Source organism: Haemaphysalis longicornis, unplaced genomic scaffold (assembly GCF_048455015.1).
Source record: "Haemaphysalis longicornis isolate Haplotype H1 unplaced genomic scaffold, Haemaphysalis longicornis Haplotype H1 scaffold_8, whole genome shotgun sequence".
Classification (NCBI taxonomy): Eukaryota; Metazoa; Arthropoda; class Arachnida; order Ixodida; family Ixodidae; genus Haemaphysalis; species Haemaphysalis longicornis.
Window position 1 is genome coordinate 94,202,926 of NW_027526445.1, and position 27,756 is coordinate 94,230,681.

Sequence of the window (27,756 nt, forward strand, 5' to 3'; positions counted from 1 at the left end):
TAGTTGACAGGATTAAAACAAAAACAGTGGTTTACTTACGCTTCGACTGGAGCACCAGTATGCTCCAGTCGAAACGTCGAAACTTCAGTAAAGCACTTTTTGTTTTTAAGCGTGAGTCCACCATTTTCTCAAATATATATATATATATATATATATATATATATATATATATATATATATATATATATATATATATATATATATATATATATATATATATATATATATATATATATATATATATATATATGTAAATGTTGTACTTATATTCGCTTACTTGTGGGTGTCATTTTTATTTAAGCAGAGTCGAAGTGTTCATCATACTGGAGTTGCATCTGCTCAAGTGGTAGTTCCTGAAGAAAGATTTTTGTCTCAGAGGAATCCATTTTACTGGCTTTTCTATGGAATGATGCGAGTTATGTTCAGAAAGGTAAGTACGCACAATTTTACCACAACAGCCAATTCAGGGTTTAAAATTTCTACAAGAAATGTTTCATGTTCCTCTATATTGTTCGCAACAGAGGTGGCCTTTATAGAAGTAATACGTAAGATGTCTCGGCTTTCTTAACTAATTATATTTCTTATAATTGTGTCATTTTTATTAACTCTTTTTACAACAAAAAATCCCCCCCACCTCCCCGAAGGAGATCGTGCGGAAATGCGAATGCATTGGGTGCACCGATGAGTGCGGTGCGAGTAATTATTATTAATGGCGTACCTAATGAAGAGAGACGACAGTGTGAGTCCTCCAACCGATGATGACGTTGAAGCAACTGCAGTGACGTCAACGCCAGCGGGATGTGTAATGCTCAGGTTGCATTGTGTTACACTTTGTGCTTGCGGTATCGTTGCCGCGAGGGATTCGACTTCGCCGACTTCCATCGCTATCAAGGCGCCAGGCGCGCGCTCCACTGCATTATATAGATTCCGAGCGCAGCGAGCGGAGAGAGGGTACCCGGAGAGGAAAGAGAGCCCGCCGAGCTCCGCGATGCGAGCGCCCTCACACGCCCGAGCGCGCTCCTCCTCTCCACTCACTCTCCGCTACTCCGCCCGAGCTCCGCGATGCGAGCGCCCTCACACGCCCGAGCGCGCTCCTCCTCTCCCCTTGCCCTCGGCTACTCCCGCCCGAGCTACCACGTGCTCCGGTTGCCAGGCGCGCCACAGATGTTGCTAGGCGCTCGCCGGCCAACGCACGACAACCCCCGACTAAGAAATGCATTCGTATTTAAAAGCGTAAGCGGGAAAAACTGCCTTCGGTGACAGCGCTCTGGATGATTCAGATTAGGCCTATAGAAGCAAATACAGTAAAGAGATTGCTTGTCCTGAGGTATTTGTTTTTGTATGAGCACAAAGTAGGTGTTGTTGACCACTTGCCTAGTCCCTGCCCGCACCATTGGGAACTCAGCTGGCCGAAGGCCGCGTAAGGCCGTGGATCAGCACCCGACAGGGTACCCGTCCACAATAACTGGTGGCCGATATAGTAGCGTCCTAATGAGCAACGGGCAACAGTTTGTTGGTTACCACTCACCGGTTTCCCTATCTAGAAAAGCTTCAGGCAGAATTTGTTTTTCTCAGTGCGTGAAAAGGATACAAGAGTCTAATTTGTTCGTACTAGTACAGGGTATCGCCACCCTTGCGAAGTATTGGGCCATGCCTGTGCGCTGATTGCTTGTCTTTGGCGTTTGTTCGAACCGAGTGACAGGTTGTTGGTTGAAAATTGCCGTTTCACAATGCAGAGTTACTTGTTGCTGACCTAGTTCCCTTGCATTTCACCAGAAAATGTCGCAATTTCTTGACCTGCACCCGGTGCAATGGTTCTACCGTAAAGAAAGAATGCTGACAGAGGGGCGTCCTAGCGAAGAAAAAAGTGTGCTGCATGCTAGTACTTCGATTCCCTCCGCCAGCAAAATACAAGATTCAACCGCCATCTGGTGAAAGCAGGAGAAGAGATTGTCATTGGCATTTTTCTGTATTGTTCTATTGGCATTAATTATGGTCACGGGAGGGGGCGTTAAAAAAGTTTTTCGTCTTTGTTATTTGAGCGAAACATAGTGGGCCTAATAGCAGTTGTTATTGTGAGAGGAAGGTTAAAATTTATCGTCCTCGTTGTTTGAAGGAAAATAAAGTGACCAAATAATAGTTGTCACTAAAAATGTTGTAAAACTCGCCTTTCGCCCTTCTCACATTTCGGCGGAGTACTGAGATTGAGATTGCTGAATCGATAATGTGCCTGTTTTGCTTGAAGAAGTTTTAGGCTGACTGAGTGTGGTACTTTGTGTGCCTATAGCGCAGTGCCCAGCGGTATATTTTCTGAATAATGTAACAGCGCGATCTAAAGCAACAAAAGAGAAGACAACAACATGACCGCCGATTAAGAGCTCGAGTTTCTTTATCAGGGATGACGAAGACCAGTAAAACCGTAGCGCGCCCTGTTGTGCCAGAGCGCCTGGCCCAAAGGCGTTGCACGAGGCGACGCGCCGACAGCGAGGCTGAGTCACGCCTCTCCCTTTCGTCGCTGCGGCGCGGCCGAATCCCGCATTTCAGAACGCTGCGGCGCGGCCGACTCCTGCATCTCGAAACGCTGCGGCGCGGCCGAATCCCTCAGCGGAGACTGACCAAACAAGGGCATGTCGCTACGCCCGGAGGCGAGGTCACGGAGACGGCGGCGGCATCGCTCTCCCTTTCCCCATTGGCGGCGCAGCTGACTCACCGCTTCGCTACCATTCGTCGGAATTCAAACTTCAAGCAGCGAGAGCCCTCATTGGAGCTTTTCGAACTTTTGGGGGCCCCAACGAACTTCCCGGAGTATAAAAGAAGCTCGGAGGCTCTCATCGTCGGCATTCCTCGGCGGCTTCTCTCCGGCACCAGTCTCTTCGGAAGCACCGAGTGAAAAGGGTGCTGTCGCCTTTGTGATAGTCATGTAACGTTTGCTTACCCTGTAAATACTGTATATAAATGTTACTTCAAGTTTTCGTCGGCTCGAGAACTTCTTCGCTCTGCTCTGCGCCGCGTCGATAGCGGACGGAGCAAGGCAACGTCGCTACACCGGTGACTGCGCTCGGGTGGCCAGTCGCAACAGCGGTTAAAGCGTCAGGATGGCTGATTCCCAACATCGGTGACGAGCAGGAAGGCGAGTCACAACCTTGGCGACCGCCCTGGGATCGTCATTCCCAACAGTGGAGACAGAGTCGGGATGGTCGTTTCCCAACATTGGTGGCAGCGGTGGGATCGTCATTTCCCAACAGCCCTAAACGGAGGCGTTACGTAAACCGCGTGCACAACCAACAAGAGATATAGATCAAGGGTTGTTTGGATATGCTACTGCACAATCAATCAAGGGCACAGAAGATAAACTAAGACAGTTTGATGAATTGATTTGTAATAAATGGTTCAACAATCTTCCTAGTGCCTCTGTATTTCTGTAGAAGCACAACAGTTTCGAAATAACTGCTGCATAACAATCACAACCCCAGAGATATGTCGACAGGCGTAGAGTGGGTGCGCCGGGTGTAGCGTGGCGATGCTGCCGTAAACGGACAATAATGCGTATCTTTCATACAACAAACACGCAAGGTATACCACGTGGCTGCTGTGACAACGAAACTGAGGCTGGTGCTGACCATCACATTCTTTCCATTCTGAAGTACCTTTTCTACTTAGCATCATGTCAAATTTCAGATTAATTTGCATGCTTATAAATCTATACCAACTGCAAAGTTCTCAAAACGTTTTACCTAAATGTATTCTTTAGTTGTTTATCTCCCTCTGTATAGCTTGGAAATGTTGTAAAGGTACCTTCAGCGTATAAATACTCTAAAAAATGCAGCGTATAAATACTAAGTGCTGTCTGGGAGTATAGAAAAAAATGGCAGGCGATCCCCCTGTGGATTGCCTTTTTTTCTAGTGCCCCGTTTGCTTCCCTTTCTAGCGGCCTTAACTGCCTGTGGATTCTTCCATTATACTCTAATATTATTTCTTATCATCCTGCCGCCTAGTCTGCCTAGATTTCATGGTTCTAGCCCGTTCTATCCCGGCATGTGAGTCAGCTGCAAAAAGTAGCCCCAACCATACTAGCTCTTCATGAGGTTAGTCCTCTCAGCACGCTCACTGACGTCCTCCATTATTACGCCACTGTCATCCCTGTATCAACCATGGGAGCTATTGCCGATACTGGGCATATAGTGCTCACGCAATATCAATGTATTTGGACGCCAGCGAAGCTCAAGTATACAGGTACAACTATGCTGAGAAGGCTTTCTGAGACATAAAAACCGCTCCCATTTTAGAATACGATCTGGGTACACTGGCCCAGTATTGTATGAAATCTTGAAATAGATAATCAATTTCAATTTGCGGAATTGTCGACATGGATTGACACAAGAGAAAAAATTGAGGAAACATCGAAAAAAAAAGATGTTTCCTCAGGGGTTGAGGAAACATTGCAGAAGCGAGGATGCAACAACCAATAAGTTATTTAGTATCAAAGATAGAGTCTACGCACTCAGAGACGTATGAGGTAACATCACACCCAGCATGAACGATGTAATACAGTAGCACATGAACTCTTGGATGACATATATAAGAAGTACGGGCAGGATAATCCCCCCCCCCAAAGAACACGGAAGGTTTTAGATAAGAAAGGGAGCAAAGTGGTGTGGACACTGCGTCTCCAAATTTGTTGGCATCTTATCTGCGAGAGGGAGAAATGAAGATTGAGTGGAAGAACAAGGATAGCGTATACATGGGGGATCGTTGAGCCACTTGAGGTCTCCTGACGAGTTTACTGAGCCTCGAAAACTGGAAAAAGTGCTTCCGGGCTACCAAACAGAAAACTCTGACTCTGAGTTGGATTAATATGTATAAATTAAAACTAATGCTCAACAGCATAATGCTAAATAATGCAGTATTATAAAATTACATGTTTCTTTGTACAAAAACGTTGTCTACAGTACGATAATTCTAAACAGTCGCTACATTTATTTCTGATAAAGTGTTAACGGCGTTTTTTGTATGTTATTGTATTTTATTACTTATAAACTTCTAATTTGATTTACAATGTCCGAGGATAGCAAATAGTCAACATTTTTCTTCTTTCCTTCTTTATTTGGGTTGATTTCATTCGGCTGTTGTGTCCTTCGGGTTATATTGATAATGTATCCTTAGATATTGTATATTTGACTGGCGTCCACACGCATTGTGCGTTGCTTGTTTATTTGTACTATTTTACTGCTGCTGTCACAATGACTGCATGAACACATAGGACCACCTCTAAAACTACCATTATGGATGGTTCATAACAATCACGCAATATCTAGGGCAAATAAAAACTTTCTACACTTCAAGCCGCCAATAGGTCTACAGAAAGTATAGGAGTGATGGGAAATTCAGAACGCGTATTCGTGTAAATTCTGCGACAGGGAATGAAACCATCGTACTCTGTTCCAAAAACAATGTCGAAAAGAACGGACCTAACGGGGCAAAAATCTGGGAACAACTGCTCGGTGGGAAATGTAGCTGTGACAAGTGTGGCCTCAATTATAAAATTTTTGCAGGAACAACTCACCTTTTATAAAATGTACGATCATACCAAATATACAATGTGCCCTGAACATACTGAAAAGAACGCGAAGATTCGGATGGCTAAAAGGACGAACATGGGCGGTTCCATAATGTTAACCGTTCAATCATCGCGCTGTGTTTGGTATATTCAGGACATACCGTTATCATCCTATCATCATCACCACCACATCATCATTTAGTTCATATTATCATCAACGAAAGCTTACTTAGGCCCACTGCACGACGAAGACCTCTTATTCCCCTCCGACCTCTCCTGTCCTGCGTTGGTCGAGTTCATTCTTTCTCCCGGAATTTCTTTATTTCGCCCCATCATTATCATCACCATCATAATCATCATCAAAAGTAGCAGCCTATTAGGGTCCACTGTAGGACGGAGGCCCCTCCCATTGACCTCTGCACCGGTACTCCGCTGCTCAAGTCCACAGATTACACCCCGAATTCTCCATTTGACCCCTCCATCGTGTTATTGGCCTTCCCTTTCGTTCAGACCCATGTCTTGGTATCCACCGGTCCACCGATTGTCGGTTAGTCTCACTACCTGGCCAGCCCAAGTGCATATCTTTTTCTTCATTTGAACTATGATATACTCTGCTCTAGTTTGTTCTCTGATCCAGGTAGCTCCTTTCCTGTTCCTGAGTGTTGTTCGTAACATTATTCGTTCTATGGCCCGTTGAGCCGACCTAACTTTGCTTTCTAGTTGTTTAGTGAAGACGTGTTAAGTTGCAGATCCGTATGTCATCACCGGCAGTGTGCAATTGGTGAAGGTTCTTTTCAGGGACTAAGGTAGCTTACTTTTCATTATTTTGGAGTGCTTTCCGAGTGCTCCCAACCCATTTCTATTCTGCGCCGAATTTCTCTCTGGTGGTCGGAGTCAGGACTAACCATTTTCCCTAGTTTGGTATATTATTTTAATTCTTCTAGCGTTTCCTTTCCTCATCTGAAGAGGAGGTTTCTGGCAAGCCCATTCCTCCTTAATTTATATTTATTCATATGTAGTTTTGGCCCCACGGCCGTGCTTTCTGACTGTAGTTAATCGAGGATTGTTTGCATGTGTTCTGCAGTCGCACTCAGCAAGACTATGTGGTCCGCGAACCTCAAATGCCTCAAGTATTCCCCGTTTATCCGTTATCCTGTGTTTTGGCAGTCGAGCTTCCTAACTACCCCCTCCAGACATGCTCTGCATTGTTTTGGCGAGGTGGTATTCGCCTGTCTTTATTTCTTTCCCAATATAAATTTATCGCTTTGCTTAGGGAGGGTTATCTTGCCTGTGCATTCCTTATATAACTGTTCTAAAAGTCTTATGTACTTTTCCTCTATTCCCTGGTCTTTTAATACTTCCAACACTGATGCGGTGTTTACAGAATAAAACGCTTTTCATAGTCTATAAATGTTATACCGAGGAGTTTAGTGTACTGAGCGGATTTTTCTATTACTGCATTGACGACATGGACGTGATCCCTTATGGTTTTTGTTCCGGAAACCCAGCGTATTCTCGGTGCTTTTGGGAATGTACGTGGTCACTTACACTGCTGTTACTTGTGTAAACAGCTTCGGTACAACTGAGAGTAGGCTGATGGGTCTTTAATTCTTAGGGTCTTCGTTATCTCTCGTGTGAATGATAAATATTTCTGTGTTTTTTCACGCGGTGGTCACTTGTTTAGTCTCTAGGCATTGTGAAAATGGTGAAGCAAGCTTTCCAGCGCAATATCTGCTCCTTCCTTATAAATTTCCATGTTTATGTTGTCCCCGCTTGCAGCATTTCGTTTTATCATGCCCTTGAGAGTCCTCTAGTTCCTCTTTAGTTGCTAGTGAGATATCAAAAACTAGTATTGTAGGCTCAGTTGTTACCCCGGGTCTACCGTCGCTGTCGTAGCACCTGGTGTAAACCGCTGTGCTACTTTTATTACGGATTTATAGCACAGCGCAGAACCGGTCCCAGTACCGTACCCAGTAGACCTGCTCATGCGCATAACCAGGTTTTCCGCCTCTGCGCACACGTGATAGCTCCGATCACAAACCGGGTGCCATACAGGGACCGGTTATCCGCTCTGCTGTAACTCGCTATTATCTCGTTCATGTTGAGCTTAATGTTACAGTGGTGGTCTCTGAGTGCGTGCATGTTGTCTTTGCCGATGGGTGGCTTCCGCATAGTGGCTTTTATGCTTCCTCCTATTTCCAGCGTTTCCTCGATCCCTACAACGTTGTACACACGAATTCCGTTTCCTGTACATCTGTTGAATAATTTGGACACCTATACTAATTCAATTTCATCTGCCGTACTTTACTGTTTTTACGTTGCTTTCTGAGTTTGGTTTTCAGTTTGTTTCCTATATGTTGCTTCTACGACACCAGCTGCTGATTCTGTGATTGGCGTTGTTGGGTTGTCATGTACCCGCCTACAATATCCTGGTTCTCCGTGTTAAGAAGCAGGAATTTGTTTTTAATTGTTTCTTTTTAAACTCCGAGTCCTTCTGGTGATTTACATCATGCTGGGCTTTTTTAATTTTCACAAGTCTCCTCCCTTCTTTTTTAAGATTGAGCCTTAATTTGCATCTAGCCAACTTATGATCGCTGCTCCGAATACCACCTAGCACCTCTACGGCCTGCAAGATATCAGGTTGTCCCTTACGATGAAGTCAATTTCATTTTTGTTTATCCATTGGGAATTTTTCATGTCTATTTCCAATTCTTCTGTTTCAGGAAAACGGTGTCCATTATCCTCAGGTTGCTGGTAGCTGCAAATGCAAGCAGTGTATTCCTCTGTTGTTGTGACTGCCTATTCCATTGATTGATTTTGATTGTATGGTTTAATGCGCCGACGAAACGCAGGCGATGAGGTGCGCCGTAGTGGAGGGCTCCGGATTAATTTTGACCACCTGGGGATCTTTAACCTGCGCCGAAATCTCGTACACAGGGGCGTTTTTACTTTTCGCCTCCTCAGAAAAGCGGCTGCTACGCCCATTCCTAAGTTTCATACTTACCTTTCTCCTATATGCTCCTCACCTACTTTTGCGTTAACGTTCCCTATCCCAATTACGAACTGGGGTGCTGCCGTCTTCATGGCGAAATTCGACAACCTCGTAGGAACTTTCTGCGGCTGCATCATAGTAGATAGCTGTTGGCGCGTAGGCTTATGGTACATTTAGCTTGTATCGCTTGATTAGGTTGATCACATAGATTGCATTTTTTTTCCTTGTGCTGAAGTATTTCTCTATGTTCCCTGCTATTCCTCTGTGGATTAGAAATCCAATCCCGTGCTCCTGCTTTCCTGGAGGTCCTGGGAAGCAGATAGTATGGCTGCTACTAAGCTCTATGAAGCCTTCTCCTGTCTTTCTAACTTCGCGTAACCCTCTAATATCCCGTTTAATGTCCGTGAGCTCCTCTAGTAGTGTAGATAAGCTTCCCTCCTTAGACAGATATACAAAATAAAGGGCTATAAAATAAAATAAAAGCCAACCCGTACTACATACGTATCACGGGTTCCCTCCTTAGAAAGGGTGTGTGCGTTGAAAGTTGCCGCGGCCAAGTTCTAAAGCCAGTCTGTCCGGACCCAGAGATCCTTAGCCCCCTCTGCTGTGTCGCTGGAATGTCGACTGCCGTGGTCAGGTGCTCTACACCTGCTGGGACTGAGGGCAACGATTTAAATTGGTCAGTAATGGGAGTTGGGAGCCAACTACATACACGAGGATGGTAAAATACTTCTCTGGTGAGGGAGTGTTGTTTGTTCATCAAAGAACCTTCGTACCGTGGTTGAACCTATCTAGTTTAGCTTCTTAGGTATCCGGGTTTATGGTTACTTCCGGAACAGGCAGGCCTCCAACCTGCTCGATACCTACATGGGTTGTGCTCGGGAAGCCCGAAATAAAAGCGAAAGAAAGAAGCCTGAAAGACAAAAAAAAGGAGTATAAAGGAGCGTGCGCACCGCAAATGAGAAACATGGTTATCTTGCTGTTGCGTTGAATAGATACGCGTCAACAGAGCCGGTTCCTTCACACTTACTACAGGCAGTTGCCTTCTTACAAAGGGGACACGCGGTAGGAACGCCAAGGACGTATTTAAGGCGGCTACATAAGGAGACTAAGGGCCGTATTCTGAGTCCCTCCTCCACTCCATTTGCTTCCTGCACTCGGCTGAGGAGAGGATTCCGCAATGCTAATGCACGGGCAAATAGATTTCAAGGATCCCCTCCACTGGAGGGTCGGGTAAAGGAAGGACTCAGAATACCAGGGTAAGCGAAGTTAACACCAGATTGATTGATTGATAAATCTTTATTTGCGAGCCTGAGGCGCAGATGTTAGGGCGCCCGCCTGGTGGAGGGCATCCTTAGTCCAGGATACCCTGGCTGCGGCTGGCTGTCCGGGCCCTGGTCACCAGGTCTTGCTGGATCCTGAGGTCCGGGCTAGTCAGGCAAGCCATCCACTGCTCATAGGATGGGGTGGGGTTGGGAGGGAGGTGCGGGGTTCTTTGGCACTCCCATACCTGATGATATAGGGTGCCAGGAGAAGGACAGAAATTACAGGTGGCGGGGTATTGAGTTGGGTAAATGGCGTGAAGAAGGGTGCTGTGGGGATATGTATTTGTCTGAAGTCTTCTCAGGGTGGTGGCTTCATCTCTGGATAGTCTTGGGTGCGGGTCCGGGTATTTTCTTCGGTCGAGACGGTAGTGGGCTAAAATTTCGGCGTAATTTTTGTTCGGCGTAACCAGAACAAAAAGAAAGAAATAGCACGCTCCACATTCCGACATTGGACACTGCTGGTGACTCACGCTTAGGAGCGCACGAGCTATTATAGTTATGCGTATCCTTCTGTTGAGTTAAATACATACGATGATTATGATGCTAAGTTCATCCCATCTGGGCCCTAAGGAAAATATGTCCTTACTTTTACTATGTCCTCCGGTATATTAAATTGGTAAGTTTAGTCTTGAGGTGTTTCTATTCCGGTCAATGCAAAATAAATATTACTTGTTTGCTTCGTTAGCTTGGGCAATTGTGCTTCAGTATGGGTAGCAATTTCGTATTTTACAACCACATTCGACGACCAATACTAAAAAAAGCCAAAAAATGCCAAGTATGATGTTGATGCTGTAATGTGTTGTATGAGTACTGCTACGAATGTGTGGGCCCCAGTACTTCAAGGCTTACGTCGCACTCCTAGGCTGTGTGGTGAAGCCTTCACTACGTGCGCCTTTCGAATAGAAGCCTTCCTGCCGGTGACTCACGCTTGCAGCCGACGAATCCAAACACGCCGCTACATGTCTGGGAAAGTCCAGATCGCTGTCGCCTATCGCTGCGTGATTCAAACTTCGGCGGTGGCTGTCGAGACATGCAGATACTTGTCCGAAGGACGCGGAAGCTGTTGCGGAGACCCCTCCCTCCCCTCTCGCGGACTCAGCGTGCGACACTACTACCGACCGCTCACGAACTCTGGAAAGAGGGGGGGGGGGGTGTCTGTACCGTTCGTATCGTGTGCACAATCTAGAGGGAACGCTTGTATGACTGTTAGCGCTTTGGGTATCGATAAGACCCCCCCGCCACCAAGCGCTGTAGTTCATGCCTGTTGGAGTAGTGAATCAATGCTGCCACTCTGCTCGAGTCTTGTACCCGTCGGGGCATTGTTCTCGTCTGTCTTCGGCTCATCTCTCGCCATGCAGTAAGCAAGTTAAGTTTGCCTTCGGCCTCTGGTCTTCTTCAAGGCAGCAGCATTGGCTGGCCGCTGGCTTCACCACGCTACCTCCCGCATGACGGAGGCATCGGAGCTCGGCTCGGATACGCCTGCTGGTATACAACCGCACTATTAAGGTTAAAAGAACGTATGTGGGAGTCAATGCATCGAGTGTAAAGCTGTGTACAAGATATTTATGCTTGCAAGGCTGCTGCATGCCATTTTGCGATAAAAGTAATATATCTCAAGCATTGACATTTCTAGGCTTTTGTGGTCTGATGAAAATGAGGAGTTACACACTGGAATTACAGGTATCAGCTAATAAGGTCCCCATGGCCATTAATATTACGTTACCTAAACTTTCTTGAACACTATTAGGTTGGTTACGTGACTAGCGTAATACAATTCTCCGGCTGTTCATACCTTGGTTCTACAAGCGAGAATCTCGTACTTTAGGTTAAAGGCGTTCGCAATATTTAGGGAGTAAGGGATCAAAAGCGTACACACTAAACTTTTTTACACCCTACTTGGCCGAAAAGGCTGTAGGATTCTTGTCACACGCAAACATCATTGAAAGGTGCTTTGGCTAAAAAAGATTAACAATAAAAAAGGGGTGTTTGTGGGAACACCATTAAAAAAGTTGTAAGGTTGCTTAACACCCTAAAATGAAGGTGTTGGCAACGGAGCTACGGGTGACGGTGTAGATGGGCGGAGAGCGCACCATGACACACAGGCACATTCGACACGCAAAAGTCACACTTGACCACTCAAATGAATTGAGCATGAAAACCTACGGGATGCATGACGACAGAGAGTACATAGATATGTGTGAGTAAATGGTCTTCTTGCTTTTATAGCCAGCAGGAGAAAGTCCTCCGATAGAGCCGGTGGGCTTGTCGGAATAAAGGATATTTCAGCGCAAATGTTGGAGTTATCCATTTTATTGTAAGCATGTACAAATCAGCATGGGGATTTGCAAAAACTTTTTATCACAATGGAGTTTGTCAACAGGTTATATAATTTACTTAAATACCAAGCACCTGTTCCACGACATTCAAACACCCATTAGAAGGGTGTTCATTATTTCAACCCCCTTTTCCCAAAGGGTGTAAAGCTACAAATTATGGGGCTCGAAAATAAGAAAAAGGCTGTAAAGAAAAAGCCGGTAAGAAAAGACCACCAACTGAGAAAAAGGATGGAAGAGTCTTCGAACTTTGGAGGTATTTTATACTGTTTCACACGGGCAGACGGAACATTTTCTACAAGCGAGGTTTGTTTTGTACCTCACGATGTTTAACAAAATTTAAACTGGCGTAGTATGTTACCAGTATTGCTGCTTGAGCTTGAAATACGTTCTGCGGCGTTAGCAAAAAGGACAGGAAAAAGAACTGGCCCCGTGTAAAGGTGGCATCACCACAGATAAAGTATTATAACAGTGAAGCTGGCTTTGCAGCCTGTTCGAGTGTGGTCACAGACGACGCAAGCGTATGCGCACCTCTTACTATACCATTTCAAAGGTACTAGTCTGTTTGGGATTCTTAAACGCAAAAAAATTGGCGCAGCTGGCAAAAGTGGTGCACGTCTGGAGAAACAGCATAGCTGGGGGTGGACCTCGCTTGTCTGCCCCTTTGATCCGCTGTCAGTATGGGTGGGAGAGACACTGGAACTGCCTTGTAAAATCCGGTTATACTTGGCCTTACCCCTCTGCTTAGCAAGCACATCGCAAAGCCTAGCAAATGTAGAAAAATTTAGCAACACCGGAAGAAACTAGAACGACCCCCAACTCTGCTGTTCTTTTTTTGCAACGGAGCGCCTATTCCACGCCGTTTCAACACACTAAAGTCTAAAGTCTAGACTAAAGCTAAAGTCTACCTTTAATTTTGAGTGTGCAAATTGATGTTTCATGGTTCAAATCCCAGCTTAGGGCAGCAGGTGCACCATATGAAAACGAGCGATCATTGCAGACGAACAATTTTTTTTGCGTCTGAACACTCTTCCAAGCAGAGAGGCATATTAGGTGAATCTTGGTGTTTATAGTGCAGTTGAACATGCATGTATTGCCTTATTCAATGAACAGCTGAACACATTTTACACATCCTTTCACCACCCAACCAAACTGAAGGGCGTTGAAGTTGAACAACAACCTTTTTTATACAAAAAGGGTGGAGAGCTAGGAAAAGGGTGTTGAGATTCAAGAAAAAGGGTGCGATGACCTCCCAACACCCTGTTCGCCTTATGCTACAGCCTTTTTAACGAAAAAACGTAAAAAGGTTTTGTGTGTAGCATGAAACATGGTTGGCTGCATGCGTCATATCTTGTTAACATTTTATGCGATTTTGTGAGCCACTTTACGCTTTTAAAATACATCTTTCTCTGCTTCTGCTAAACTCAAACCGTAGCCATGTTTTTCCAAGAATGAATATACAAACATTAAGGTATTTACTGTGTTCAAATTCCTTTGAATGCCTAAACACCCTAACACACGCCTATATAAACCACTGTAACAAAAAAGAGGTTAGCAACTAATTCTTAAGTGGGACTCGCAACACGTCTAGACCAAGAAGTATCTGGTTGCTTGTGGCTTTTACTTTTCTTCCGGGACATCACCTGGTTGTGCAAACGATCTTTGAACTACGGGGCCTTCGCGTCATGGCCTGTTTAGAGGAAGCATCTGGCGGTGGTAATGCTGTATTTACAACTTGATGCTTGACATTTGTCGAATATGAGACTAGTACAATGAATATGCGAGTTTTACAACGCATATATATATTTCAGATACTATCAGCAAGTGACTAAGCCAACTCGAATAAACCTCTTGATAATGCGAAATATTTCTTCTTCTAGCAACTAAAATTGACTCGAGAAGCAGTAAACGATGGTGTTTGTTACAAGGGCGTTGGTTGCTTCAACTCAACCGAAAGAATGGGAATCAAGGAAGGTGGTCCAGAGTCGCCCGAATTCGTAAATGCGACATTCTACTTTTTTGACAATGCCTCCAGTCCTGATGTGGAGGACCTATTGGACGAAAAGAAACAAACACACATACCTTCAAGGACCTACACAGTCGCCAATTGGACGCTCGACAAAATGAATGGTACCCTGAATACCAGTAAACCTCTTGCAGTAGTTACACACGGCCTTACAGGAAGCAAGCGCACACCTTGGATGAAACCTCTGGTGAAGGAACTTCTCGTCAACGTAAGAAATTTGCATTTAATAATATTGTGCCTCTTTTGTACTGTAAACTATATAATTACATATTTCCGGTCGTGAACTGAGAAACGTTTTCACCAGTGCTTTGCCGCCTTGTGAGAATGACCAGTTTGACTTGAACATTACACCCAGTGTTGTGTAGTGACGCTTGGCCAAAATGATTAAAAAAATGCTCGAACAAAGAACGCGTGTAAGTCTGAGAGTAGTGATAATTGTGTTCATTTCCTAGCGCTTCGAATACTTTGCGTGGTCACTTGCTCAGCATTTTTTAATGTAGGGTGCTACCTTTCACAACATCATAAATGTCGCGCTCGTCATCAACGGTAAGCGAAAATTTAGAGCACTGGTTTTGACAAAGCATTTTGTAGAGATTGGTTCGGTGTCTGTATTCAGAAAAAAATGCATTTCTGCTCGTAGCAAGCCGCATTAATATTTCCGCACTCAGAAAACATGACTGAACCACGACTCTGCGCGATATCAAATGCGGTGCGACTGCGAGGTGGTTTTCATTAACTGCTACCTATTTTTAATACAAAATTTTAACAAACTGAGCGTAAAAGGTTTCGACCTCAGAGAATGGTAAATGTGTTTGAATTCTTTTGCAAAAAAACGAAACAACCTTATATGATTAAAATAGTGCTTTATCGCCCAAATGTGATCCATGTTATCATGCGGCAGTGCCTATGTGAATGAGTAGACGATGATGATAATGAACACAGGATATTTTCCAGCATTATTCTGCGAACCGTACCACAGTGTACTTGATTCCGAATCGTCTGAAGCAACCTAAAGGATAGCAATCCACACTTATGTACATCGATATTGCATAGAATGGACATAAGAGAACTGGTTAAAACCAAAAAGTCGCTTAAAAAACAACTATATAGCCACTGGGACTCGAGCACACGGTGTTATCGCTAAAACCCTGTACTCCAGTGCTCAAAAGTAGCTCAAAAAAGTAGCTCAAAAAAGACACAACCTTGAGGTGAGGACCTGAGAGTAAAGCTGAACTTTATTCTGTGGTCTGGACAACAGAATCGGCAGCGTGTTAGCACATTTAGGCCTTGAGGAAACGACGGGATAGAGGGGCGGCTGGTGAAAAGCTGTATTTTGTGGGTTTGCTTCACGGGATGTAAAGTTTCGGGGGTAGAGTAAACGGAATTTCTATGACATTTCTATTACATTTAATAAAGTATTTTAACGTTCACATTAATAGCTTTATTTTTGATGCGAAGCCAGAGCGATGTCAAAGTTGTTGTAAAAGATTGCAGTATAACCGCGCTCTTACGTCACTCAGTGCTGCCTTTTTCCGGCTGCTACGTTGTTTTTGTCGTATCCTGGTGCAACTGACATAGAGTGCCATGTATTCAAATCATCAATGTTACGTCGTGGCTAAGAGTACGGTCCCGGATCATTCGCAGCAGTCTTACACTGCGAACCCGCCCGGGAAAACATGCGCGGACTGCCATTATGACGTTTGACAAGCCTTGGCAGGCTTGGCTACGAATCTGACTCCATGAAGCTGCAAGCGGGTGAATAAGTCACAACTGAATGGCCCTGTTTTACTCTATACTATCACCATCATCACTGTGCTTACAATGGAAGTTTCACTTCGGAATGCTGGAAGTGCATGTTAGCCATAAAAGCACCACCGCATGAATAGCACGCCCTCTCGTCGTCACCGTGCGCTTGAAGCTTTGAAAACACCGTTGAACTTGCAACCCCTAAACTTGTCGTGCCCTGATGTCGTCGCGATAACGAAAGGCACTTTCTCTTCAGTAAAAGCTTGACGTACTAAACGCAGTAGACAAGCAGCCAGTGCGGAAAAGAGTTGACATCGCTAGGGACCTTGCAATGCCACGCGTGGTGTTTTCCAGCGAGGGAAAAAAGTTGCAATACTACATTATCGAGTTTTTTTGTACGGTTACAGCGCCCAAGTTGCAGAAATGCATGGTTGCAAGTCAAAGCTACACTGTTTTTGTTCCTTTTCGAACATTTCCTCAGTGGTGCGTTTTCCAGGTTGTTACGTTATGTTTTCCCGGTGCGCTGAAAAACGTATGAACGGGGGCCCACAGTATACTTTTTAAACGCAAACCTCCGAGCGGTCTTTATAAGGAACATTGCCAACGGTATAATTTTTGGCTAACAGTAAACGCTCCGAACTGCAAAGGTATGATTTATTGTACTAGCTCATTTGCAATTTGACTACAATATATACCCTTGCATTTATTTGAGAAAGCAGCACGATAAAAATACAAAACAACTATTTTCATACAGTGCCTGTGCACTTTACTACAAAGCACGTTTTTGGAGATTTCTTGTTTCCGCATGTCTTGCGTGATGGAAGTGCTCTGGGAGCATCATACTAAGGCAACACAATATATCAGAAAAGCTTTTTTTCGTATTAAGAGATTTCCTGCGGAAGTTTCGGAAGTACCTGCCATTTGATGCCCTCATCGGCTTTGACGGGGTTCCACTTCGTAGGTCACACCACCGGACTTCAGTCTTCCATGTCGATTGCTAAGCGTTGAGAGGCGATATGTTTGATGTGTAGTGTACCCGTAACAACAGTAAAGGACTTATGTTTTGATTTGCGTATTGTTCCTTTTTCTGGAGAGAGGCTAACGTAAATGTTGGGAAGCAAATATGCTTGCATCCTTATTTCTCGACCTCAGGAATTGAGAGTGCCTTGATATAAATGGACAAGTGGCATGCGGTGCAGTCTTTTTGATCTACATGAATCAAAGCTAGCATGCGTCTCTTCAAGGAAAGCAACTGGCTAAAACGTAGTTATGAGTCTTTGCGAGCGTATAAAGTGGCATGACGTGGTTCCAAAACAAAAACAATTTTGCACTACTAAGTGCAACCGAAAATTTCTGCTTTTATTTCTAGGCTTTTCTTAGCCGACGACCGCTTTATTTTCAAAGCAAAATGACAGCACTCACACGTACTGCGCAGAACTGAAACAATTAGCCGTTGGGATTGTTATCCCGTATCTATTACGTTGCCATCCGGCAAATCTGCACCTACTGAGTCGGATTCTGTAGGGCCCACCCGAAACAAGTTTACGTCACACTGCGTCCCTATATGACACGGTCCTCACGCGTACCGTCCTTCGTCTTTGTCTGCACCAAGGATATTATGACCAGCGACATTAAGGGCAATATGTTTTACGATTAGTATTTTCATCTCATCATTCGACACTGCTCCGAAAATTCAATCATCCTATCCTCTTATTCGTACGTTATTCTTCTTTGGGGTTTTTTGATGGACCTGCAATTTTAAAACGGTTAAATTCAAAGCGTTCAAGTCGATAACAGAACCTGTCACCGAAGTGAAAATTAATTTCCATGTTTACCACTCCATTCAAGTGGGAAAAGGGGATGACTACACAATAGATTCCGAGCGAAAAAGTAGAATTTCTCTTTGGAAGCACACTAACAGGAAAATGAAGTATTACGGGATGTTTATAAGATCGAAATGTCTTTACATTTGGCTTAACTTCGTGCAATGAGGGAGCGAATATATTACAATAAACGTAAAAGTAACGCAGGCCGTAAAAAGATAATAATGAATACCTTGTGACATGGATTTCAGTTTCTATATTTTCCGGACAAGACACCAAATTAGTGCTAGGTTTTAAAAACGCAAACAATACGCAATACGGATCATATTGCAACGTCCATGTGCTGGTTTTACTCCTTAAAACTAGAATTTTGCACGCCGACTTCTGTGGACTCATACCGTTAGAACTAAACGTTATTTCTCACAGAATGGTGCTTCCATACTACATGTAATGTTGGTATTTAAACTGTTGCTGCCACTTGTGTACAAAATGTAAGAGGTATCTCATTATGTATTCTAAATGTGAGACTAAAAGGGCCGAAGCAATAAAGTATATATATCCGGTGTTTTTTTTTTCACCCATATCGCTGGGCTCCTGATTTTGCGATGAGAAAATATGGAGCGTAAACAAAAATGTTCAGAAATAATACCAACTATATTCACAATATTATTTATCAATGAACCAATCAATGAAAAATAACTTATCGTGCCCAGGAAGAACCATGTGGTCCTGCTACCGGCACACTTTGACCGGCAACAAAGGTTACAGCAAAGAAAAGGAGGCGCAAGCGAGAAATATATAAAAACAAAGAAACGAGGGAACCTAACGTACTTGTGATATATAAGGAAGCAGAAAAATGGAGTAAGCACATCGAAATATTATGCAGCCCGAAGAAGCCTAATAAATCCTAAATTCCTTGGCTGCTGGGGGAAGCAAAAACAGGTACACATACGAAGCCTGATAAAAAGTAATGACTCTAACAAACCCATTCCTAGTCAGTGAAGCCTGAAAAGTGCTCTAAAAGGAAATCCCATTAATACCGAGGCGATAAGGTTACACAAATGCTCAAAATAAACATAGAAACTTTAAATTTACATGAATAAAAAAAGCTCACCCCGTTGCATAGTTTACAATCGTCTTGTTCGTAGAGCTGCCGTGACGACTACGCGATCGTGTATTGTTCAGTAGGTGAGTGTCAGTTTTTCTGCAATGGCATTTTGCTGCAGACAGGTCTCTCTCTGCGTGCTCTCTTTGCTCCTCGACTTCCACCGCATTACCAGTAGGACCTGATGGCCGATGTACGACGTGCAGTACGAAATTTTGCCATTCGGTGGCTCGGCAGTTGGAAGCAACGAATGCATCTTGCGTTGGTGCACACCCACGTGTGGCTCTAATGTTGAGTTGTCGTTATCTTACAGCTCACTCATTGATTGATTGTAGGGTTTAACGCGCCGACCCAACGCAGGCGATGAGGCGCGCCGTAGTGGAGGGCTACGGATTAATTTTGACCACCTGAGGATCTTTAACGTGCGCCGAAATCTCGTACACATGGTTACAGCTCACTCAGTTCTTGTGGGTCAAAGTTGTTTGTAACCACCGTTACTCACCCAATCGAAAAAAAACATGTAGATATTTCATACTGGGGACATAGAGGCGCCATTATTCGATAAGTGACATACGGGAATACGTTACTTATGGAGCAACTTGGCCGAAGGGAAAGGCGGAACACGAGGCAATGGGGATAGGTACACGGAAAATCTTGCGGGAGGGCTTTTCTACAAGATTTTCAATATATGTCAAAGAATTCGCCTATTCTTAGGTTCCTGTCCGAACCATGAATCATTGTAGAATGCCGACGATTACGGACACGTGCTTAGTTTCCGGGGCTACTTCTACCGTCATACCGATTTAGTAACAGTCGAGCGCCGGCAAAGTGAATTCAACGGCAACCAAGCCGTGAGCCCAGCCTCCTGTAAGGTTTCCAGTCCTCTGGTCATGCAGCGATTGTCGTAAAGACGGCGTCGGGCAGCCCTTAATGTATCGGGGTTAGGGTAGTTCTGGTTGAGCGAGTTGAACGGCATTTCTCGATCAGTCCTGTGCCTGCTTCGGGTTTGGTATTTGGTAATTTGCGATTCTTATCCTTCCATGTTAGTGGTCCGTGTCAAAGCGAAATGCAGTTCATCTGTTCTTCGACAAGGCTTTCCTCTTTCCCCACACAGACGGGAAGTGATCGGCAATAGCTGTTTAAGCTTTCCAACCTCAAGAAAGTGGAATGACTAGCGTGTTCGCGCGACCTCCCTCACTACTTCGACAATTGGTGCTCGACAGTTTTCAGGAAGTTCAAATAAGCATTCATCCTTCATGAAGTGTCGGACAGACTATCTTGAATCCACATGCTTGCGGCTCACGGCGGGTTTCTTCAGAAGCTCGCACTACTTTCAATTTGGCAGAGTCCCGTCGCCTTTCCCAAAGCTCCACTGTCTATGAAAATTTCCTTCCCACACCTTCAACAGGCTAAGATGGGCACTAGTAACCTGGTAGAGCCATCGATAGACGTTTTGTGTTTTCCGCAAGTTCATGTAAGGACTCTTTTGGCGTACCAGCAAGGTCGATGTGGTCCACAAGGACTTCAGAATGGACCCAATGTTCAGCAAACGTGTTTTTGGCTATCGAGTATGAGAACTTTCTTGGGATTGCGCGAATAACATCCAATTTAGAAAATGAGCTGGAATAGATTTTTAAATGTTTCGTGGCCCTGATGCATTGTAGCCGTAGATTGAGAGAAACGTTCGTGCAAAAAGAGCATTGAATGAAACGGTCAGCTTTGGAGACCTTGAGACTTTCCTACGACTTCCGACCTTCCTTGACCTTCCCTAAAAAGAGATTTTTAGGGAAGTTTCTAGTTTTGTAGCTGTGTGAGGTGGGGGCGTTAATGTTTGTCTAATTGATTGGTTAGGCTACACAGGCAATGAGGCGCACCGCTGTGGAGGGCTCTGTATTATTTATGACCACTTGTGGATCTTGAACGTGCGCCCACGTCTCGAATACACAGGCGATATTTGTCAAATATCGGTCAAAGGATTTTGACATCGGAACGGTTCCGCTATGCACTCTCAGGGTCAAAACTCACCACATTGGTAGTCGGAAGTGGTGCGCCTGGTGCCAAGCTTGGTGCCAAGCTTGGTGCATTAGGGCATCTCATGTGTACGTCGGGTTATACGGGTTGCCCTAAGCTGGTGTTCCGGCTGCGCCGAGGGTGACAGCGCCGAGTGTTGGCAGAGTAAGCATAGTTACCCGCACTTTAGGTGAGACAAAAGACAGACAGGTGTTGGTGTTGGTGTCCTGCAGGAGGCCGGTCTTCGAATTAGTAGGCTCAGAGTGGAATGGCTGGGAAAAATTGTGGGCCCCACAAGCTTGCAGCCACTGACATTGTTGCTGCTCTCCTGGTCGGGCATTGTTTTTTTTGCCAGTCGCTCGGCACGACGTATTACAGTAGGAGACCGACAGCAACGTTCGCTGCCATGAATCGCCACTACGGCGATGATTGATAAAGTAGCACGGTTAGTATTAAAATGACGATACGTTTGCTGATTATCGTTCACATCCATCGGGGAATTAAACGGCATGTACATATACACACTTTCCAAACAGGAAATTGGTCATACAAATGTTTTATAGCGGGTGTCGTTACACCGTAACTGACAAACCTGGTCGCCCGGTCACCCCTCACGTGCGCCCTCGTTTTGTGTCGTACTAGAATCCCCGAATAAACGAGCTCGTGAGTCGGACCAATGCAAAATATGTTCCTATTTTTAGAAAGCATGCGTACGGCTGATGGAAGTTAAAATGTTTTAGTAAAATATGACTGGTCCTACGCAATAATTGGAATCAGTGAGGCGCGAACCAAGGACGTTAGCGTGGAAACCCGTGACCGTACGCCTAAGCCACTGAGGCGGAACAGCGTCGAGCATTGGTTGTTTCACCAGAATAGAAGTACTGTTCCAAGCGAATCAGCGGAGGGTGCTAACGGGGATGCATCTATGCGGCCAGGTTTGTTCAGCACGCGCCGTAGTCAGTCTGTGTTAAACGAAGCTTCTTCAATTATCGTACCAATCTGGTACTTCTGGTAATCGCTGGTGCTTTTGTAGAGTTTCTTTTTCTATAAATACACTAGCAATAGCTTTTGTTGTGCATAGGGCAAGAAAACCACTCGTGAAAGAATGGCTTCCGTAGAATTTGGAGGTAACTTCACAAAGAAAATACAAAATAGCTGACACTTGTGCGCTTCTAACAACTCGGCTTTATAACCTTTGTTCCGAACGAGTAAATTTTCGCTAATATGAGAGTAGATATACAGCGCGAACATTGACGTTACAGCGAGAAAGACAGTTCTTAAATTTTTGTTCATATTTCTAATCCGCAAAACTCTGTTTACTTCAAAAATATTTTTCACTGCAAAGAATATTTCGCCTGGATTACGAGGCGTTGCTTTCTTGCTCCATTTTTGAGTTAGCCCTGAGTGATTCCGACATTATTGAACAGTTCGCAATTTCCGAGGCAACGGGCAACTCGGTGTCGCCGCCGGGAGAAACACCGTAACGTACATCTAGTGTTTTACGTAGCCGTACTAAAACTGAACGTCCTAATTTCCGCAGTTTGCACCTATTAGCTTTGAAGTATTTATCCTGCAATATGACCATTTCCCTACAGGGAGAACTAACTGAAGAAATTCAGAACGATACTTGTGTTTTCTTTTTTACAGCTGGATTGCACCGTTTTGGTGGTAGACTGGGAGAGGGGAGCGGCTGGAACATGGACTGACGCGGCAGTGAACACACCAATGGCTGGTGTCCTAATCTCGCAGTTTCTTCAGAAAGTAGTAACCCAAACACAATGTAAAATTCACCCTAAGAACATCACTCTGGTTGGATTTAGTATGGGCGGCCAAGTGATGGGTTTTGTAGGGCGGCATTTTAAGAATGCGACAAACATCTCACTAGGGCGGATCGCAGGTAAGTACAGCACGATGTCATTTACACCATCTTGCTTTGAGTGCCTCACTGCGTGAGGAATTTTACAAGGACATGCAAAGCAATAGTGACCAGGATATACGAAAGAACATACGAAACAAGCCAGGAAGTATGCGAATATATGCATAGATAATCGAGAATAGCGCGATATGTGATACCATATGTGCGCATGAAATACGGAAATGAAGTAAAATAAAGAAATTAATTCTATTCAAATTTTTAATTTCAGGAAATGTTCTGACATGGTTGCTAATGTTTTTTTTAATGGAAGTTATTTCGACTAGGTCTTCTCTTAGTGGACGTTCGCAAATACTACCCCATTAAAAAACAAGCAGTACTTGTTTCGGATTTGTGCAGAGCGTATACAGTTGTATGTATGTTCGGCTTCTCTACAGACAGAAGATGCATAATTGAAAACAGTCCCTTTTGGGCTTTTCATGCGCTAGATTACCCAAAAACGTAATTTCCGGTAACATATCCACTTCCTGTCTTTTACATCTGTGTTCATTATTTGTAACTAAAAAGGTTGTAAACAAATTTACAGGCACTAAAATAATCGAACATAAAGTGTACTTCTTATGTGATGTTGTGTCAATACAAAATACGTAAAAAGCATAGGAAAAGCACAATAGTATGCTGTATTAGGTTACACAAATGAAAATGTATAAAATACCGTGTGTGATTATGCATAACTTATACTTTTCTATTGTAATGTGCGCCGATCATTGCTGCCAGCACTGGGCCAGCCACCCCTTAAAGATGTTGGAAACAGCAGTTCTTTGTGCTTGGCTCATGTTTTGTAACAAAATGAAAATAAATATAGGATTAGTGTGTGTGAAAAAAAGAACAAGAATAACGCATAAAAAGGCGGCTAGAAATGCACCTGCAGTTCATTTTGTGCTCACTATGAACTAGTGTGCGTAACAATTAATTAGAAATTGGTTGTTTTCGGTGTAGCATTGCAACAAAGGAAGACAAACGAGATATACGGTTCCAATACCCTAAGCGGTGGGTCAGTGGCTAAGGCGTTGCGCTGCTGAGCACGACGTCGCGGGTTCAATTCCCGGCCGTGCGGCCACTTTTCTGATAAAGGAGAAAAGCAAAAACACCCATATGTATGAGCTTTCGGCGCACGTCAAGATCCCTATGTGGTCAAAATTAATCCAGAGCCCTTCACTACGCGCTTCTTTGCCGGCGTAGGGTCGGCGCGCTAAAGGGACACTGAAGTGAATTTGTCAAGCTCCCATTTTTGCTTGTACTGCGTAGACTGGCTCAAATTACCACACTTTCATCGTTTATCCGGTTGATAAGTCGTTAATTATTTTATAAAGCGGGAAAGAAGAAAAAATACCATGCGCGGTCTGTGGCGGCCGCACTAACTAAAGCTGTGACGTCGCGAGGAGATGGCACCGTGATTGGACGATGCATTCAAACAAGTTTCGGTTTCGGTTCTGTAAAAGAACATGTTTGACATTCGACGGCATCGTTGGATGGGCCTTCTCGATATCTCAGTAATCGCCTTACCGCCCTTCTGCCATATTGTCGGCTGTAAAATGCCTGAGATAAGCCTCCCAGGAGGGCTTGGAATCGTATAAACCACTAGCCGAGGCCTACGCAGTGGATGACGCCCTCCGCGTCACCGCTGACGCTCAAATGCCATGCGCTTTTCCCTCATATTCGGAGCTTGCCTCACTCGTGCCTGTATCGTAAAAAACGTGTTCGTACCAGGCCAAGGGTGTTCTGATTCAGGCCTGTGCCCACTGCCCGCGTCAGTGGCAGTCTGCGCGCGTTCTGCAAACTCGCTCGTGAAACACTGAACGTTAAGGCCCAAAAATGGTGAACTCAGTTTAGAAAACATTGGCCAAAAACTAAAAAATCAACTGGCAAAAAAAAAACATGCACCCTGGGGAATTCGAACTTGCGTCTTGCAAAACTATAACCTAGCGCCTTAGACCACTCGGTCACAGGCCGGCGCTGCCGAGGATTGATATATAAGGTATATAATGTATAACTAGTTTACACTTTTATTTAGTCTCATCATTTGAAGTACTTTAGGTGACTATTTGTCGTATAGCGCCCATGCAGTAAGCGTCCCTCAAACTTCTACAATATCTCACGTCTAGCAATTACATTTCTTGAACGGAAAAGCATTCGCAGATGTGCGTTCCTGCTGCTGACCGCTGTGCTTGTCCACCCAGCGCAAAGAAGTGCTTCCTGCTGCCTAGTTTTGCGCTGTACAGTAAAAGTTTCAGTTGATTTAATTTTCTTAGTACCAATATTGACTTCGTTGACTCTTAGCCCGCCTTCAAGTGGTCTTAGATATTCCTAGTAGCGTAAAGTCAGCAAAGCTTCGCATGTGCCCTTGTGCACCGCTTGTGCGAGGCGACCTTGACTAGGAGCTAGATACAGTGTACAAACTAACAAAGTTAAGAAAGGCACATTCTTTCATTCACAAACGTGTGGTGGCGTAGTTTCAATTGAGCGAGCCAATTGTGACGACCCGTCGGCGACCGGCCAATTTCCAGCTCGTCTTTTCGTGACGTCACACGAAAACGGCACAAAAAATGGGCGAGGGTGCAGAGAGGAGGACAGCATTTTCGAATTGTTTTTTCTACTAAATACATTCGCGTAAACGCGCAGAGGGGTCGAAACATGGCCTATGGACTCCGGACTGCAATTTGCGCTAGTAATCCCGCAATGTTTGCAAATCACTTCAGTGTCCCTTTAAACCCTACAATCAATCAATCAATCAATTGTATGGTTCCAATAAGAATTTTTAACAGAACCTATAAAAAGACAATGACATGCTGTATAAGAATGCTTTACCGGCGTACGTCATATTTTTTGCAGGTCTTGACCCTGCGGGATATTTGTTTGCTTACACAAACTCGTGTTTATCAAAAGACGACGCAGAGTACGTGGACGTCATTCATACCCACGGGGGAGATATATTCGACTTTAAAATAGGAGTTTATCCGCCTGTCGGACACGTGGACTTTTATCCGAATGGGGGAGTGACACAGGCCGGATGTCAGCCGACACCTAGTCTATTCAACTTTATGGGTAAGAGAGTTAACTCGTTTCAACGGTTCTGCGGATTTACAAAGTTTTGTCTTTATTCTTATTGTAACATATACGCGTGCAAATGGCAATGCCGGTTGCCAGAATTGCTAGTTTCCGTATTTTGCAAGTGTGAAACTAGAACCTGAAGTTTCTATATATATTGGCTCTAACTGTAAAAATCGAACCCCGAACTACAATGTTCAGGAAGTATTCGATGAATTGCGGGATAAGTTATGTACGATAAAAACGAAACATAAACAGAACAAAGCCTTCACAAATTGGTGGGCAGGTTAAGTAAACACCGACTAGGTAATGCCCCTTGACGCATGTGGATGTGCTCACCGGCTTTACGTGTTCATATTCATGCACTACTATCGCGATAGATTTCAAAGTCGCATTGAATTGTATTCCTGTGAGTAAGCATGGTACCGATATAGTACTTTTGTTCGAGTTCCTGTTATGATACAGTTTTTTTCCTACTACAATTCAAGAAGAACAGTTGCTGAATGTTCGCGAGCAAGAAAAGCTCCTTTTGTGTGTGTGTGTGTGTGTGTGTGTGTGTGTGTGTGTGTGTGTGTGTGTGCGTGTGTGTGTGTGTGTGTGCGTGCGTGCGTGCGTGTGTGTGTGTGCGCGTGCGTGCGTGCGCGCGCGCGTGTGTGTATGTGTGTGTGTGTGTTTCTTTCATATAATGGGATATGTTGAGTGTATATAAGCAAAAATGGCCGGCGATTACTATACTCCTTATTGCGAAATGTGCGCGCAGCGTAAACTGCAGCTTTTTCGGTCACGGCGTATAGGTACTGCGTCCCAGGAGCTGATCGCACGATCAGCGAACGTACGGCGACGCGCGCTACTCTGCCGTCATCTCTCGGTGCGTCGGTGCCGCCGGGCATGTTGTAAATTGTATTTGAACGTACCTTGCCAATGGCAAGTAGTTGGGAAGAGCCACGGAACGCGGAGGAGAGAGAGTTAGTTGCTTTAGTCAAACAAGAAAGGAGCTAGAACACTGCATGGGCCTTATTTTAGGGCCCGGGTTCGGCCCAAGCCCGTTTTATAAAGCCCGAGCCCTTCCCCGACCCGTAACACGTAGCCCCGGCCAGGCCCGGGCTCGGGCGTCTGTAGTGAGCGCAGCCCAGGCCTAGGCCCGACCCGTCGCCTGAAGCGCAGGCGCGGCGCGGGCCCGGTTATATATTTTAAACCTATTGGGAGGGCCTGCGTGTGTGTGACCAGGCCCGGGCTTAGACGCTGAAGAAAATTTGTTTATTATATTTGGTTGATTGCCTTGGTAACGGTCAATCATACAGAGCGTCTAGTTTGTACAGCGCGTCATACACTGAAATGCAATATAATTATCGTTAAGAAATTCACGTGCTTTCGCTTACACAGTTTTTAGTTCACGTCACATCGACATAATATTAGCTCGTATTCTTACATCAGAGACTCCATCACATTTGATGACCGGATTCTTGGCAACTTAAAGTGGTTGTCTCGGCCACAATTGTGTATTGCTGAACATTTTCGCTTCGAGTTTCAATCCACGAGTATGTACATGCCTTGAAATGTTTCACCTGGAATGGTAGCTCAGCGGTGGTGTATCTATAGCACGCCAGTTTGATTGCTGGCCACGACAGCCGCGTTTCGATGTAGGTGACATCTAAAACAAACGTGTACACGGACATAGGTGCAGAACTCCAGGTTGCCTGAATTAATCCCACCGAGGCAATTCCTTGTATTGGTATTCCGTGAAAGGTGGAAGTAATATATGACTCTTGTTTCCCATGCTGAAGCATGGAAAGTGGGAATCACCCAATGGCGGGCGGCAGTAACGCGCTCCTGTAATCCAGTGTAAAAGGAGTTCGCG

The 27,756-nt window shown here is 44.7% G+C and overlaps 1 long non-coding RNA gene across 1 annotated transcript; it reads left to right on the forward strand.

Moving 5' to 3' along the window:
• Nucleotides 1-302: 302 nt before the first annotated feature.
• LOC144148878 (uncharacterized) lies at nucleotides 303-25,805 on the forward strand. The gene is made up of 4 exons (XR_013318091.1): nucleotides 303-430; nucleotides 14,088-14,441; nucleotides 22,565-22,814; nucleotides 25,683-25,805. It is a non-coding gene; the product is annotated as an uncharacterized LOC144148878 (long non-coding RNA).
• The last annotated feature ends 1,951 nt before the right edge of the window (nucleotides 25,806-27,756 follow it).